Source organism: Pantherophis guttatus, chromosome 3 (assembly GCF_059756535.1).
Source record: "Pantherophis guttatus breed Tessera chromosome 3, ASM5975653v1, whole genome shotgun sequence".
Taxonomy (NCBI): Eukaryota; Metazoa; Chordata; class Lepidosauria; order Squamata; family Colubridae; genus Pantherophis; species Pantherophis guttatus.
The window spans coordinates 129,893,071-129,908,248 of record NC_142065.1 but is presented as its reverse complement, the minus strand read 5'-3'; the positions used below and the strand labels follow the sequence as shown (position 1 = coordinate 129,908,248).

Genomic DNA, 15,178 nt, shown 5'->3' with positions numbered 1-15,178 from the left:
GGCAGAGATATGACTTAGCAAAAAGTATATTGCGGGCAATACAGAGACCATATCAAGTTTGCTGAAATGTACATTTTCTAAAAACTAACATTACAACAGGAATGGCAACACAATAATAACATTTTTATACGTTTGTCAGTACCTGGCTTTTCTTTTGCAGAAGAGGCTGTGCAGTCATAGGTACTGTAAATTTCATTTTTTAAAAAGCACGGCGGGTGGAAAATTGAATCATTTCTGTCACTTTGCTTGCACTGAGTGTAGGCAACTATCCTTTTCATGAGACAATTTTGCAAGGCAATCTATCCCTTTAATCACTGAAAAAATTAGGATATGCAAACACAATATATCCCTGTACCATTTGAGAATTCCTAATTGACTGATGATGTTTTTAGATCCAGCTGTTACCTGGCAATCTAGGGACAGCAGAGCCCAGAGCCCCTATCTTTTATACCCGTTTATACCTATGTAAATGCTACTACAGATGTTTACTGATGTTTAAACTACTGTTTAAATATGCATGCCTCTAATTTGGTTAGGTTTTCAAGTGCTCTTTTGCACTAAAGGGTCCAGAGCTTAGGCCACAATGAACAAATAATGGCCATATAAAGATGCATGAATACATAAATATGTATTTTCCTGCATTTCTAAATGTTCTAACATCAAATAGATGAAGTGTTAGAATATATTGAGATGCAGTATTCTGCTCTTTTTCATGATCACCCAAATATTCTTCTGGAAGAGAAATTTGAGTCTTAGGAGCTGTCTTGTCTAACTGAAAACTTGCTGTTATTCTTTTCTTAGGAAAGGCTTCAGAGACTTTTTACTACTAAATGTTTTGGTCATCCTTAGCTTTATATCAGAACTATGCAATATTCAGTTTTGAAGTTAGATTTTAAGGTGTTTTGAATTAATCCCTGAACCATTTGGCCTTCCACAGATATCACTTTTTCAAAAATCAGATTAGAAATTAGAAATTTATTTTTATCTATATAGTGATTTAATTAAAGATTACAATTTTGGTTATAAGGAAGGTTTCAAGCTGCTGCCATATGCCAAGAGGATTTTTTCTCATCTCTGAGGGCTGACTGAAGGAGCTGTCTGCCAGAGGAGCTGAGCATCTGTAATAGGGTACAGAAATGGAGCTGAAGATCCTGCACTCCCACACATTGATGAGAGCTGAAATCTTTTGACAGGCAGCTCTTTCAGCCAGCCCCAGAGATGAGAGGGAGCCAAAATCCAAGCAGAGAGTGGAGAGGCAACATGGTAAAGTAAGGAGAGCAAAGGAGAGATTAATCAGGCTTTTGTATAAGTCCAAGGAGGAGCACCTCAATCTTCTCTACCAGAGAAATTTCTAGCTCCAGCTACCAGTCATCCTAAAATTTCAAAGTTGCAGAAAGGTACCAACCTCCTTCTATGCCACAAGACAGGCAACCAAAGGCCAAACTCTCCTGCAGTAAACTTGGAACAAGCATCAGCCTTTGCTACAGACCTACCAAACATAGTTGTGCCTATGGAAAACAGGTTGTTATTCATCATTTATCTGTTTGGGAAATAATTTTAGGTTGCATTGTGGAAACAATACTCTTGAAGGAGGAAATAGTCATTGTATCTCTTCTGGTCTGAATTCCCTGAGTCAGAAGCTGAGAAGCAGATCAGCTTGTAGCTTCAATTGAGCAAATGGCAACTGATTCAGATATTGAAAGATCAGATTCTGGCAGGTCTCAGCTTCAGAGCAGGTCTGAAACTATGAAAGGCTGAACAAAAATGTCCCTGATAGGAGAGGTCAGCCGAGCCACATCCCTAATCAAGACACCCCAGTATCTGCAGCTATATAAGATCAATCTCCAGGACCTTGCATTTCCATTGCAAACAACTCCCCGACTCCAGACCTACATGTCCATCCCTCTCATTTCTTGGCTTGCATTCGAACCTTAGCTTAACATTCAGTCCACCTTGTGGAATTCTTTGGCTCTTACACCCCTGAGCTATTACAGTCAACTCTCGTAGCTCTGAGTACATTTCTTTCCCATTTGCACTTCACTTAGCTAAGGAATCGGTCTTAAATGTTTTCCAGCTAATTACTTACCTGATTCCTGACTATTATTAGGAATATGTTGACATGACAATAATCTTTCAAATTTATATTTGCTTAGCTGTTTTGCATTGGCTGGCACATGATGCCTTCATAAAATGCAACATTAATATTTAAGGATGTTGGTTATAAATTAAAAGTAATCAAACTCTAGCCCAGAGGATATAAAATAGTTGCAGTTAAGAACAGATTGTTTGTACTCATCTAAATGTCCTCAGTGACATACAAAGGAGAAAACCTTCCTTTTTTATATAGTTACTGTATAATGAAAGCAATCAGTTTGTGCCCAATCCCCTTCTTGGATGCCTTTGAAAAACAAATCTGCCTTTTTCAAAATTGTGGAGGAGTCAAGAGTCCTCACAATCGTTGTAGATTATCAGGACAGTCCTTCTTGGGTATAGATTTTCCCAGGAGCAGGATTTTATCTCCTTAAGCATTTTTTTCCTATAAGTTTGGGACTTTGCCAATGTGTGAAATTTAGGGTGATAGCTCTAAAGTTAAGCATATAAATATAATTTTTTAATAAAACAAACCCAAACAAATTTTCTTTAACCTTTCTATGACTGGGAACCCTGGTACAACTGAATCTGCACTGCATTTTTTAATCATCTCATTAAGTGTCCCCCAAATAGTTCTCTCAAATAACTTCAAACTAGCTTCTCTTGAAATCCTTCTTCTTCTCTTTGTAGAAAGGATGCAGAATTTTATCCCCTTAGCCACAGAAAGACCATTTCCATTTTGTTTCCTTATATGTCATGAATTTTAAATAAATAATAACCGTGTATCAATGATTAAACAACTCAGATGTCAGAAAAAGCTCTCAAATTACCTTAAGCTAAGAATCTTCAAGCACTAAGTAACTGAGAAAAGAGAAAGCAAATGGAGGAGCCAATAAAATCACTTTAGCAGAGAGAGACTTCATGCTGGTCATGCTCAGAACAATCCTTATGATGGTATTTGTGACATCAGAACTCAAATATAAATTCTGAGGCTAAGATCTTAAGTAATACACACTGAGAGGTTTCATCTGACTCCCATTGAGAATTAGCTCTTTTATTCTACAAGCTCCAAGGTTTGAAGGGCATCATTCTTCTTCCTCATCTGTTGTTTCTCTGGAAGACATTTGGCAGCAAGCTGAGTAATGACTGGTAATAAATCCTAATTTTATGAAAATGACTTAGACATTCCAGCTTTTTCACAAAGCGTAGAAGAAAAAAGAGTTTAGCAGATACACGTGTCTCTTTCAAAATGAGCCTCGTAACTTTTAAAATTCTGGTCATTTTTCTTAGTAAATAATACTTTTGGCTGGCACAGTTTTGTCAGAGTGAAGCATGTGGGTGCCAGATAGAGACACAGTCACTGTTGGAGGCTAATCATGTTGCAAAATCTGTTCTCTTGTCTAGCATGGTGCCTATTCTTTAAAACAAACAAACAAATGAGGCACTACTCCCAAAATACCTGTTGTTCGCAAATCACCCTCTTGACTTCCAGACTTATTATTTTAATTTTCCTTGGGCTACTGCATGTGGGTTTACATTGTATGTGAAAAATCAAGTTGTCAGAAGCATTAATGGAATAACTATGCAATTATCTACTGTATTTATTAATTAATTTTAATTAGGTGCATTTTGGAAATACCTATAGAAAAGGCAGAATAATTGCCAAGGGCCACTTAATAAGATTTACAACTCTCTCATTCAAATTTAGCACATAGCCCTACAGTATATCCATCTGGTCCTGGATACTCTACAGTTGGATTAAAATGGAATAATATATATTAATTCCTATTCTTAACATTAAAAATAGTATGCCATGTTGATATGGGGAATGCCATAATGTAATATCATTCTACCAAAAGTGCTTTATCAACTTGTCAGAAGATCAGGAAATGGTAGGACATTTTGGTGGGTGGCATTGCAATTGTTCAACAGCTTTTTCTCACCATAGAAATGTTGGCTAATAAATAATCATGCTAAAAGGCTTGGGCATAAACTATAAACTAGCCAAACTATGGAGTTGCTGATTTTAGATGGAGATGTCAAACTCATGCCTTTTACTTGGAAAGTTTCAGCAGCGTTTTGCTGCTGAAAAGCATAGCTCATTGGAACACTCTCTTTTTGATCAGGATAGGTTCCTTCAATTTTAATTTGTCTGCATCTTATGCTCCTTATAATGGCCTAAACTTGTCATTTAGGATAATTGCTTGACCCAGTGAAAAAAAATTAAAAACTAATTATAACATTCTCTTCTGGTCTTGTTATTAGACTTCACTAGTTTTGTTTGCTTTTGCTTTTGTTTGCTTTTGTTGTTGTCAGGTACTTATTCATATTTCATTCTTCTCAAATCTGGTAAGAGCACAATTCTATCCCAGATTCTGCTTTGCTGCTATCAAATTATCTGAAACTGATTTCTAACCATACCTTATTCTTATGTAACAAACCATAAACATTCTTCTGGAATCTCTTGGGGTTTATCTCACTCAGGTTTATTTATGAAGGAGTATATCATACATGTATCTTTGATTTGATATAGATATGAGAGCTTATTTTAATTTCCTGCCCAAGGATACTAAGTGAATTTCAAGTTCTTAGTATTCAAAATAGTATTATAAAATGGAAATACAACACATAATCATATTTGTTCATTATTTTAAAGAATCCTTTTAGTTGGTGGGTTGGTTTTGTGTTTGTTTTTTGTTTTCCAACATTCACTCTAGGGTACAACTGTCAGTGTGTCATATTCTGTATTTCAGTGTGGCATCACAAAATAAATGGGGAACTCGGTAAAGTTCCACCATTATATAACTTAATCTTTGGACAGCAATTTTTTGAAATGGTAGAAATAAAGTAATGAGCCACTCTAGATTTGAAGTGGGTAATTAAGCATCTGTTAATTACAACTTCATTAATTTAAAACTCTCTTCCAAGTTTTTATATTCATAATTTATTTATTTAGTCTGCATGATATTCCTGATATTATGCAATGCTTCATGCTTTTAATCTTTGTAGATGTTTACACAGCAGTACAATTCATGCTTTGGTTCAGTAACTAATGTATAATATCCCTTTAGAGAGAAAAAAAAATCACCAAACTTTAATTGCTGCTGGCTGTAAAGATTTATACATATAATCTGCCTGCAGTCCCTAAGTAATTCTAGTCATCATTACACTTCAAGCTTCCCTCAAAAATGTGCAAATATTTTGCTAGAGCAGGAATATCCACATTTTCCACAGATTTGCATTAGTCAGAGTAATTGACAATCTAAAATTATGCAAAGTTTACTATGAAGATTTTACTGGCTTCAGAGCTTCTTTCAGAATTTCCTATATGTTCATTCACCCAGTGATTAGAAGAAGCTATAAAAGATGTCATTGTTCTTTTCTGTTTCATGTTTCATATGGTTTAAAGCTATGCCCTATCACAAAACCTTATTTCAGGGCTGAGCTCTACTGATATTTGGCTTTGTTTAAAACCTGGGTGCCTTTTCATCATAAACTTGTATTAAAACCCTAAGGGAAGCTGCATGTTGTTTGCTTGTTTATATTTCTCTTCAGAACTTTCTCTTCCCATTTTCCTGCGCACTTTTACAAAAGATAGATGTCTTATAAAATGATTTTCTGTGCAATTTTCTGTTGATTAGTGTTGGTGTATTTGGAATGAAATTTCCTTTGTGGAAAGTCAAACCAAGCCCAATCATGACTGGGTTATTCTAAATATTTGTTAATTTCAAAATTTGCTTCAAAATTTGCATATTCCATGCAGCTGAACAAATTGTCACACCTGTTACCTTTATGTGCTGACGTTATTTAATAGGGGTGGAGTTTTTTTATTCCTTGGGTTGCAACAGGAACTTGATATCATGACTGATTCTGGTTCTTTTTCTTACCCATATCCTGACCTAATTTTATGATATCTTCAAAAAGATCATGTGGACTGCCATGGCCCATTTAATTACACTGTACTAAGTGTGAATAAAATGGAGGACAATGAAATTAAAAAAGAAAGTCCTGGTTGCCTGGGGAAATAACTATAGAAGAAAGAAGACATATTCATTTGAGATGACAACAAATTGCTAAGAATTCTTCTTCCTATATATTTGTAAGAACTTAAGTAAATTATTTCAGATCTGCCCTAATACCCCATTTACACTTCATTTCTATTTGTTTGGGCTCCGAGGTTAAGTAGTCGTAGTTCAGCGGCATCCACAACCAAGTAGAAAAAGATGTGCATGACAATTCAATGCAATTGAAGCTCTGGTTGTTTTTTCACACACAAATCATACACAATTGAGCACGGAATGAAGCTTCAATCCAGTGGTGGAATTCAATTTTTTTTACTACCGGTTCTGTGGGCGTGGCTTGGGGAGCATGGTGTGGCTTGGGGGTGTGGCTTGGAGGTGTGGCTTGGTGGGCATGGCAGGGGAAGGATACTGCAAAATCCCCATTCCCTCCCCACTCCTGGGGGAAGGATATTGTAAAATCTCTATTCCCACCCCAATCTGAGGTCAGCCAGAGGTGGTATTTGCTGGTTCTCTGAACTACTCAAAATTTCCACTACCGGTTCTCCAGAACCTGTCATAACTTGCTGAATTTCACCCCTGCTTCAATCCCACATCTCTGTGAGCTGTCTAGAGGTTTTGGATTTCTATGAATGGCCTTGCCCTGGTTAGAACTTGGACAGGGATGTAGGCTAAACTGGGAAGTCAAAAAAATCAGTAGCAAAACCATTTAAAAGGGTTCATGGACACGGCTTTGAAGCCAATAGGACCAGAGTTCAACTTGGAAGACTTTTTTTCCCCTATCGCACAGTGATATTTTCCTGTAAAAAAAGAATATTCTGTAATAAGAAAATGTAAAAGAGAATATGAGAAATGAATGCCTGGATCAGACACACAAAAAAAAATACAGTACATTCAGGAGAAGAAAACAGAAGTATAAGCTCACTAAGGAGCTGAAGCTGTTTGAGTACTTCTCTGTAGTAGATGTAAAGCCCTGCAGGTATCTGGTAATTCTTAAATGAATGGCCTGCTGGCTAGCTGAGGATCGAGTCAAACTTTTTGAAAGGTGTTTTTGTGGTAGAAGTGTTTACTCAAAGGCAGAAAATGTTCTATCATTAGAGCTTTGCCTGTTGATCAGGGCTGCTGGCATTCTTTTTGTTAACAGGTTCGAAAACAGCCTAAAAAGTTGGGAAGCTGTTGTTTTAAAAATGCTATAAATATAACATTGTCCTAAATGAGATTTAGAAAAAGAAAGTTAGACATTTTTTTGGTTTCTGAGTCCCCTTTGCTGAGAAGACTCAAAGAATCAAGGAAAGAGAACATTTGTTTCAATGTTGAAAAGGTAAAATTGGCAGGGAAAATACAGATGCTCAAGGATTATAAAATTTCTTCCTAATGTTGCTTTGGCTCAGTGGTATAACCTTAAGTTATACCTATTCTCTGAGGTTGTTTTCTCATATTCATGCTTTCTACCTTTGGGAGATAGGTCTTAGCTTTGTGTAACCTGAAGCGGCTGATCTATTATCTGAGATTTTCCTGTCTTGATTACTATTGTCCTAGAATTGTAACTACACAGTTCTAGGACACTGCACTACACAAGTGACTAGATCACTCCTTGTTTGAATGAGGCTCCTCATTGCTCATGACCTTTACTGTCTGGGGGACTGATTAGAATGATCAACCTCAGAAGTCAGATGGATCCTAATAACTTGTGGCATAAGCTTGGAGATTTTTCCAAGAATCTGGAACCCTGGAACCATTTATTTGATGTTTATTCCTGGATAATAATGATTTCCTGTTCTGCCCATACAGAGTCCCAGTGAATGGGGTTATCCTTCTATACAAGAACTGATGGTGACAGTTTGACTACCTCATCTGCTACAGTTCATTCATCTGAAGGAATAGCCACATCCATCCTGCATCTTAGGGAGAGAGGGGCAGAGATCAAAAAAAGGATTGGCAAGCTTCTGCTGGTGTCTATGAGATTTCATCTCTTATTTCATCCTCTACACAAATTAGACAGCCATCTTTCCTCCCTCTGTTAACCCTCTTTTTCAGCTTCCACCACACTAGCTCCTCAGCAGTATCACAACTCTTGTTCACCATCCTCTTTTCTTAGAGCAAAGAAAAGGCAACATGATGAACAGCACAGTAGTTCAACTGTGTGTGAGAATTGCTAGACTGCAAGTTTAGATTCTTTTCTTCTACTGGGATTCTAGATTGCCAACCTTTATACCTGCAGGGTGCATTTGGGTGCTTCTGTTTCCAAAGCACAGCTTTTATCTACTTGCAGTCTCTATTCCAACAACTCAGCCTGCTGATATTCTCTCTCTTTTCTGTCTCTTACGTATATCTTCATGCTGTTACTGCTAATGGTGATCAGAAAAGGACAAATACACTCCTCCACAAAAGAGCGATGACAGGTATGATGATTAGTCTTTTTTTTCAGTATCAGCATCTAACTGCTTCCTCTCCAATTTTGCCTTCCAAATTTACCTTATTCTAAAAGATTCAGATTTTTTTTTAATCTCGAGCAAGAAGGGACAAGTGTCACTGTTTATGGGTGACAAAAAGCACTTCTCCCTCATGAAGATGTTGATTCTAGGTCTGTACCTGTCTGTGAATGAATTGGCCAGATGTGAACCTCAACTTGTAGCCTAACATCCACAACAGGTTCCAAATAGAGAGGAATCCCTTCTTAAACATATCCATTTATTCTAGAAATCATTTACTTTGGGATTTACTGATTCTCCATGTTATCCAATCTTCATTAGCATATCTTTAATGGAACATATACTAATGAAGATTGGAGAACATGGAGAATCAGTAAATTACACACCAGACCTTACATATATGACTGTAAAATTCTAGTATTTCTACAAGATAACAGTTTAAGTGGCTTTTCCAAACCAGAGGTTAAAAAAAGAAAGAGAGAGTGAGTCAGTCTAAATGTTTAGTCAAGAGGAGCTTGTGAGGAATTTGGCTGATTGCCCCAACATCTCATCCAGTGATTAATATAGCCACAATTGCTGATTGTAGGCTAGAGTTTTAGAAATGCTTTTCATAGAACCAATGGTGATAGAAGAATGGAAGCCCCAGTTTGACAGTGTTTCTCCTTGCAAGGCTCATTGCAATAGTTTGTTTTTTGTTTTCTTTTTCTACTGTTCTGAACTGCAAGAGTTGCCCTGACCACTTTTTCCCTCAAATTCTTATTGTGCACCCAGGCCTAGTGGTGAGGAAATGATGTACATCAAATCTCAGGATCCCATGGTGCTTGTGACTACACCCAGAGGATTTATATTGTCTTCTGTCTTTTCACCCAGTGCAGCAGCAATTGCAACATTGTAGGTTTCTAGTTAGACAAGCAGATTATCACAAGTCTGAGAAAAGATCTTTAGTTTCACACTACCTCTGAGTCACATCTCATAACACGTTAAATGCCAATGATCTTTCTTCATTCCCTTCCATGCTGGGTGTATTAGTATTTAAGCAGAATGCTTGCTATTTTCTTTTCTTCTGATGGATTGCTTGCAGTAATGGTTTAATCTGGAAAAGAGGGGACAGAACCTGCTCTCTGCCAATGTTTTTTTTCTTTTTCACTTCATTTCTCCTTTTAAGCAACAATGATGTTGCAGAATCTTCTTTAGCATTTTTGTGATCTCTCTAGCTTATTGGTTTAGAAAGCATAGTGATAGAATGAGAAGGCTAAACAAAACAATGACTTCAATGCTTTTAGTTGTGTGATAGGATAATGAATATCCCCATCCTGATATAGTCTACAAATTAATATTTTCCACAGTGACTTACACAATTGATTATTACAAGATATGGAGATAACCACTAACTTAAATTTGGAATCTGATGTTTTGGAAACATCAGATTTTTTTTTTATTTTTAAAAACTTATTAGATATGATAAATAGTTTTGTTGTTTAATGTAAGTTTTCCTTTGAATTCCAAGTATTAGAGAAAACCAGAATGATTTTACCTTCATGACATATTTATAAGCTTTTCCAAGTAATCCATCTGGTTCATGTTACAAAGGGAGAGAGGCCTTAATTAGATCCAGCAGCATTGGGCTAAATCTTGTACCCCAATAGCCCCCAATCTTTTGGGCACCAGGAACTGGTTCCATGGTTTTTTCATGGATTGGAGGGGGCATGGTTTCATGTGCTACCTGCATCCTGTGGATGGGACTTCACTTGTTTGCATAGCCCGATTTCTGATATGCTGAGGCCGGTGCTGGTCCACAGACCAGGGGTTGGGAACCCCTGTTCTATCATTTCAAAGTCAGGAGACGGGCAGCACAGTTAATAAACTTTGCCACTTCCTGCTATGAGTTCCTTCCTCTACTGTTAAATTAAAAACAGGTCATTTGTACATAGCTATGAAGAGATTTGGATAAATTGTGCTGGTCATACAGGAACTGAAAAAAAATATACCAGCCGAGCCTGTTTTTGGAATGATTGTAAAAATCACACAAATTTAATCCTCATTTGTACCTTATCTCCTCAACCAAAAGAATGTAGATGTATTATTAATTAATATAGCACATTCCAAGACATGGCACTTTATGGAGGGACATAAGTAAAAGATTGAACTTCTCCATGGAACTCACTATCTAATGAAATGAATTGAAGGAGGCCATAGCATTGGGTTGGCTGGATGTCCCTCTTGTTCTTGTTTTCCAGCCTCTTCTGGAATAAAATATTTATCTGGTACTCACGGTGGGCTCAGTGAGACACACTGCAAGTTCAGTCCATGCATTTTCTAGTGTGATGGCTGCTTTTATGCTTATTTTAAAGAAGCCAATTTTGTTTTCCTTTTGAAGCTGATAGAAAAGGGTAATTATCTGTGAACAGCAAATGTTCTATTATCAGTTGTTGGTGGGAGAGAGAAGATTAGTCAAGAAGAGGAAAAGAAAAAAAAGCATTCTGTGTTGTTTCATATCTGTATATTTTCAACCCTTATGTTTTATGGAAAGAGACTGGAGAATTCAATGCTGTCTTTAAAAAAAAAACACACACTGGCACACCTATAACCAGATACCTTGTGGGTTATAATATGAAACATTTCTACCACTGCTTGGTCAATATAAAATGAACTTCTTAACAACTGCAGTGTTACCTGGATTCCTACCTTAGATAAAACATTGGACATCTTTGATTTTCAAGCTTCTTTAAAGATGTAGTTTGATATAAACCCTATTTCCAAAGCATAGTTTTTAAAAAAGAAATTACATATTTATCAAAAAGGAAAATAAGCTTGCACAAAGAAAGTTTGCATATAAAAAAACATGCCTGCTGCCTCCATGGCGTTTTTTCAAAAACCCTCCCTTTTAAAAGATAAATTACTATAATTGTTTCATAATGTTTTAGATATCTTATTCTTGAAATCTGATTGGCTAAGTAGATGTAATTTCCCTGCCACCACTTAAGAAGCTTTTCAGAAAATCTTCTCAAAGTACCAAGAACAGGTGTGGTTTACTAATGGATTTCAAATATACCTTGAGTCACGTAAGAAAGTATTTTTTCATACAGATAATCATGAGCAGGAATCTGAATCTTTAAAGCTACACAATTTGCAATCTATTTTCCAGAGAAACTCACTTATATCTAGCCTGATTTATGTACCATTGTTCTAAAATAATTTGATATAACTGCATGCAACATACTGTAGTCATATTTTTATCAGTATCAAAGTTTTCTATCAATATTTTTCAAGTCAGTATGAAAAACTAGATAGTTTATATGGAAGATTACCATTTGTTTCCCTGATCCATGCCTATCTTGATAATTCTAGAGATAAAGGACTTCAAAGCAGCTTATGCCTATTGAGTCACAGAATATCTCTGTCATTTTATTACAGTGCGGCGAGTCTTTTGTTAAAGGAACTAAGTTGAGTTTTATTATTTAAAATAATGACTATTCTAATTTTGATTTTCTTTTCTTGAACAAATTCTTGAAAGATGTACTACATGGCTCCCTACCAAGTGGTGGATCCATAATTCCAAAGTTGGCATGACTGATAGATATAATACCACCCAAAATATATACTACTGAGGAAAATCATCTGGCAGTCTGAGGTGAGATATTATTAATATGTAGATGACAGCAAGCCTACTTTTTTTTTATTGAACTGTAGTTATCCCAGCTGGAGAAAAAGGTTTTGTATGGGCAGGATGGAATAACTTGTAATTATTCATATTAAGACAGATTCTATGTGGAAAATTCAATTTTGTTAGATGACAGCATACCACCTAATCTAGACAGAACTGCGCTCCCAAAGTGAAATTTAGTACCTGAGGCCTTGAACTTTGGTAATGAAAGAAGGGTAACATGCATCTTACCCTTGCTCTTTTTGGCCTTCACATCTACTGCCAGAAAGTATAACAAGGTTCATTTTACTGCAAATATAAATTTCTGTGCAATTTAGGGTCCTGTTTATTGGGATACCACACCACTTAGAGAGCTGTAAATATTGAATGCCACTACAACCCTCTTTGTGTTTACTTCTATTTTTCAGCATGTTGGATTTTGTACCCAGATTCACTTGAATGTTTGGTTACTTTGTATAGGGATGCTGCAACCAAACGACCATGAGATGCAGCAAAGAGTTAACATATTGTGTGTCCCTTTGCTGCCATCCCATGGTCTTCTAAATATTTGCAACTCAAATAGCCTTAGCATTAATTTTAAATTCTATTCTATTATTGTGTTTTGTAATTAGACATTTCCTTTGCCATTTTTGAAAGGTTTACCTTAACGCATGAGTCATACATTTTTTTAAAATAAACAGATAAATAAAACTCCTTTCTAATCGCTGAGGATTTCAGAGTCAGCCTCCAAAGAGTGCTTTAGAGTGCATGAGAGCATAAATACAGCACCCGTAGGCAACCTGAACAGTGCCACTGTGTCTTTTTGTGGGATTGTGAGATTGCTTTAAGGTATTGTAGGCAAGTGTTATGTTTTTGTTCCAAGTTGCACATGAAATATTGAACTTTGGAATTAAATCGAAAGACTTCACAGTCCCACTTTCTTTTTAAAAATGCAGAGAAATCTTCAAACACTCTTGTGATTTTTCAGGGTATTTTTTTTTCCAGTGAGTAAAAGTTTTTTCTGACATTTTGTTCAATCCAGTAAATATAAATATTTGGAAATATGCTTTACTAGGTCTAGTAGCATCAATTCTTTTATAAGATACACAGAAATGCAGCACTACTGATTTTATTATTAATTTTATTATTAATTATTAATAAATTCAATTGGTCATAATATATTAAATTAATTGCATTAAAATTTCTTTTAGATCATCCCTTAGAAGAAGAAAAAACCATACAAGTTAATTATTTGTTTATATATAGATAAACCCCCTAATAAAAACATTACTGAGTTTGGAGTATTAAACAAAGGTTCTTCACACAGGAGTGAAAAATTATGTATCTATAATTGTTTCTGGAGTACCAACTGCACCCAGTACTTAAACTTTGCACTTTACACTGTCTTTGTATTCAGCCAGGAGAGATTAGGATGACAAGGTCAGCCTACATACTTCTAGTGCTCCCCTTTTGAAATGTCACAACTTCTTGCCATTATTCATACCACACTTGAAATAATTCATTTTTCATTTGAGTTATTTTAGTTCTCTTTTGCTGATACTTGGGCTTCTAAAGGCGGGCAAGCCACCTTGATATTGTTTTGATTTTTTTCAAAAAACGTGATTTATTCTAATTTTCACCTTCTGCCAAATTTTTGCTATAATTTAATCAGCCTTGCATTCTTTAATCTTAGTAGCAAAATTAACTTAAATCTGCATATTCTATGTTGGGCAGAGCTATATAAATCTGATGTAAAGATGAGTTACTTATTCTGATTTAGGGGGGGGAAACTCCACTTTTAAAAAAAAATTCCTAAGTATGTTGCGCATTCTTTTGCAAAACTCCTTTCCCAATGCAAAACTCCATAGGCGCTGGCATCTGCTGGAGGATAGAGGGAGCCAGTGGCAAAATGTGTATGAAAACATCATGCAACTATGGCATTTTACAAATTTGAGTCACATATCTGGATGCAAATACATAATGGCAGAATTTAAATCATCATTATTTGTTCATCATTTTAGCAGCGTGTAGTTTGCTGAGGGTGCCACTGCTCATTCCGGTCATACTTGAAAAGAAATAAAAATAACATGATATACTGATAATAATTCTGATTAGATTTTAGCGGTTTTTTTATTGGTTCTTAGAATTGGTTTAATTTTTTTTTACTGTTTGCTTGTAACCTTGATATAGTGGGCATTCTTGTTTGTAAACTAAAAAGAAAAAGAACTCCTTTCCAATGTGAGAATTATTCGATATACATTCCATCGTGCATTTTGAGTCAACATGTACAGAAATGGGAATTAATTCTTTCCTCCTATGAAGTTATATCTCTCTTCCTAAAAAAATCTTCTCTGAAGAATGGGAAATGAAAGGGGGGAAATTGGGGATGTTGTCAAGAAAGAAAGAAATATTAAGGAGGTTTCAAGAAGTATTGTATTATATGGGTTGGAAAATTAATCTTTCTGCTATGTTCGCAGTTCTCACTCTGGTCCACCACCTAGAACCCTTGTTTCTGATTGGATGTTCTGTTTGACATCCCGGTATAAAAAGAGCAGGCTTGCTTGAACTCAGCTGTTGTCGACAGCTGAGCAGGCACTATGTTAGCTGCCTCATTGACAACCATTGTTAGCAATAAAGCCTGTTAGCTTTATCCTTTCCTTCTCGCCTCCATTCTTAGACCCATCATTCTCAGTACAGAATACTTTTCTTCCTCTCTGTTTTCTTCTGAAAATTAGTGGAAGATAGTTTTCTAATCTGATAAATTTAGCAAACTAACTTCTGTTGGTACCAAGCTAAAAGTATTCTAAGTCCTGTTGAAAACAGTAGATTTAACTTTTGAATAAAAAATATTGCAATGCATAACTTTTCATTCTTGTTTGTTTTTAAGATCATGCTTCTTTCAGGCTGGAGGCATGCAATTATTCTATCATCAGATGAAGGTGAGATATGCTAGATACTAGAGCTGAGCATCAGTGCAGTACAGATTGCAAACC

At 35.9% G+C, this 15,178-nt stretch overlaps 2 long non-coding RNA genes across 2 annotated transcripts in view; both read left to right on the top strand.

The window, feature by feature from the left end:
- The window catches only part of LOC117662454 (uncharacterized), a 168,193-nt gene that overhangs the window by 34,155 nt on the left and 118,860 nt on the right, over positions 1–15,178 (top strand). The gene's annotated exons all lie outside the window — the stretch shown is intronic.
- Positions 3,117–15,116, top strand: LOC117662452 (uncharacterized). The gene is made up of 3 exons (XR_004590408.3): positions 3,117–3,240; positions 12,057–12,173; positions 15,073–15,116. It is a non-coding gene; the product is annotated as an uncharacterized LOC117662452 (long non-coding RNA).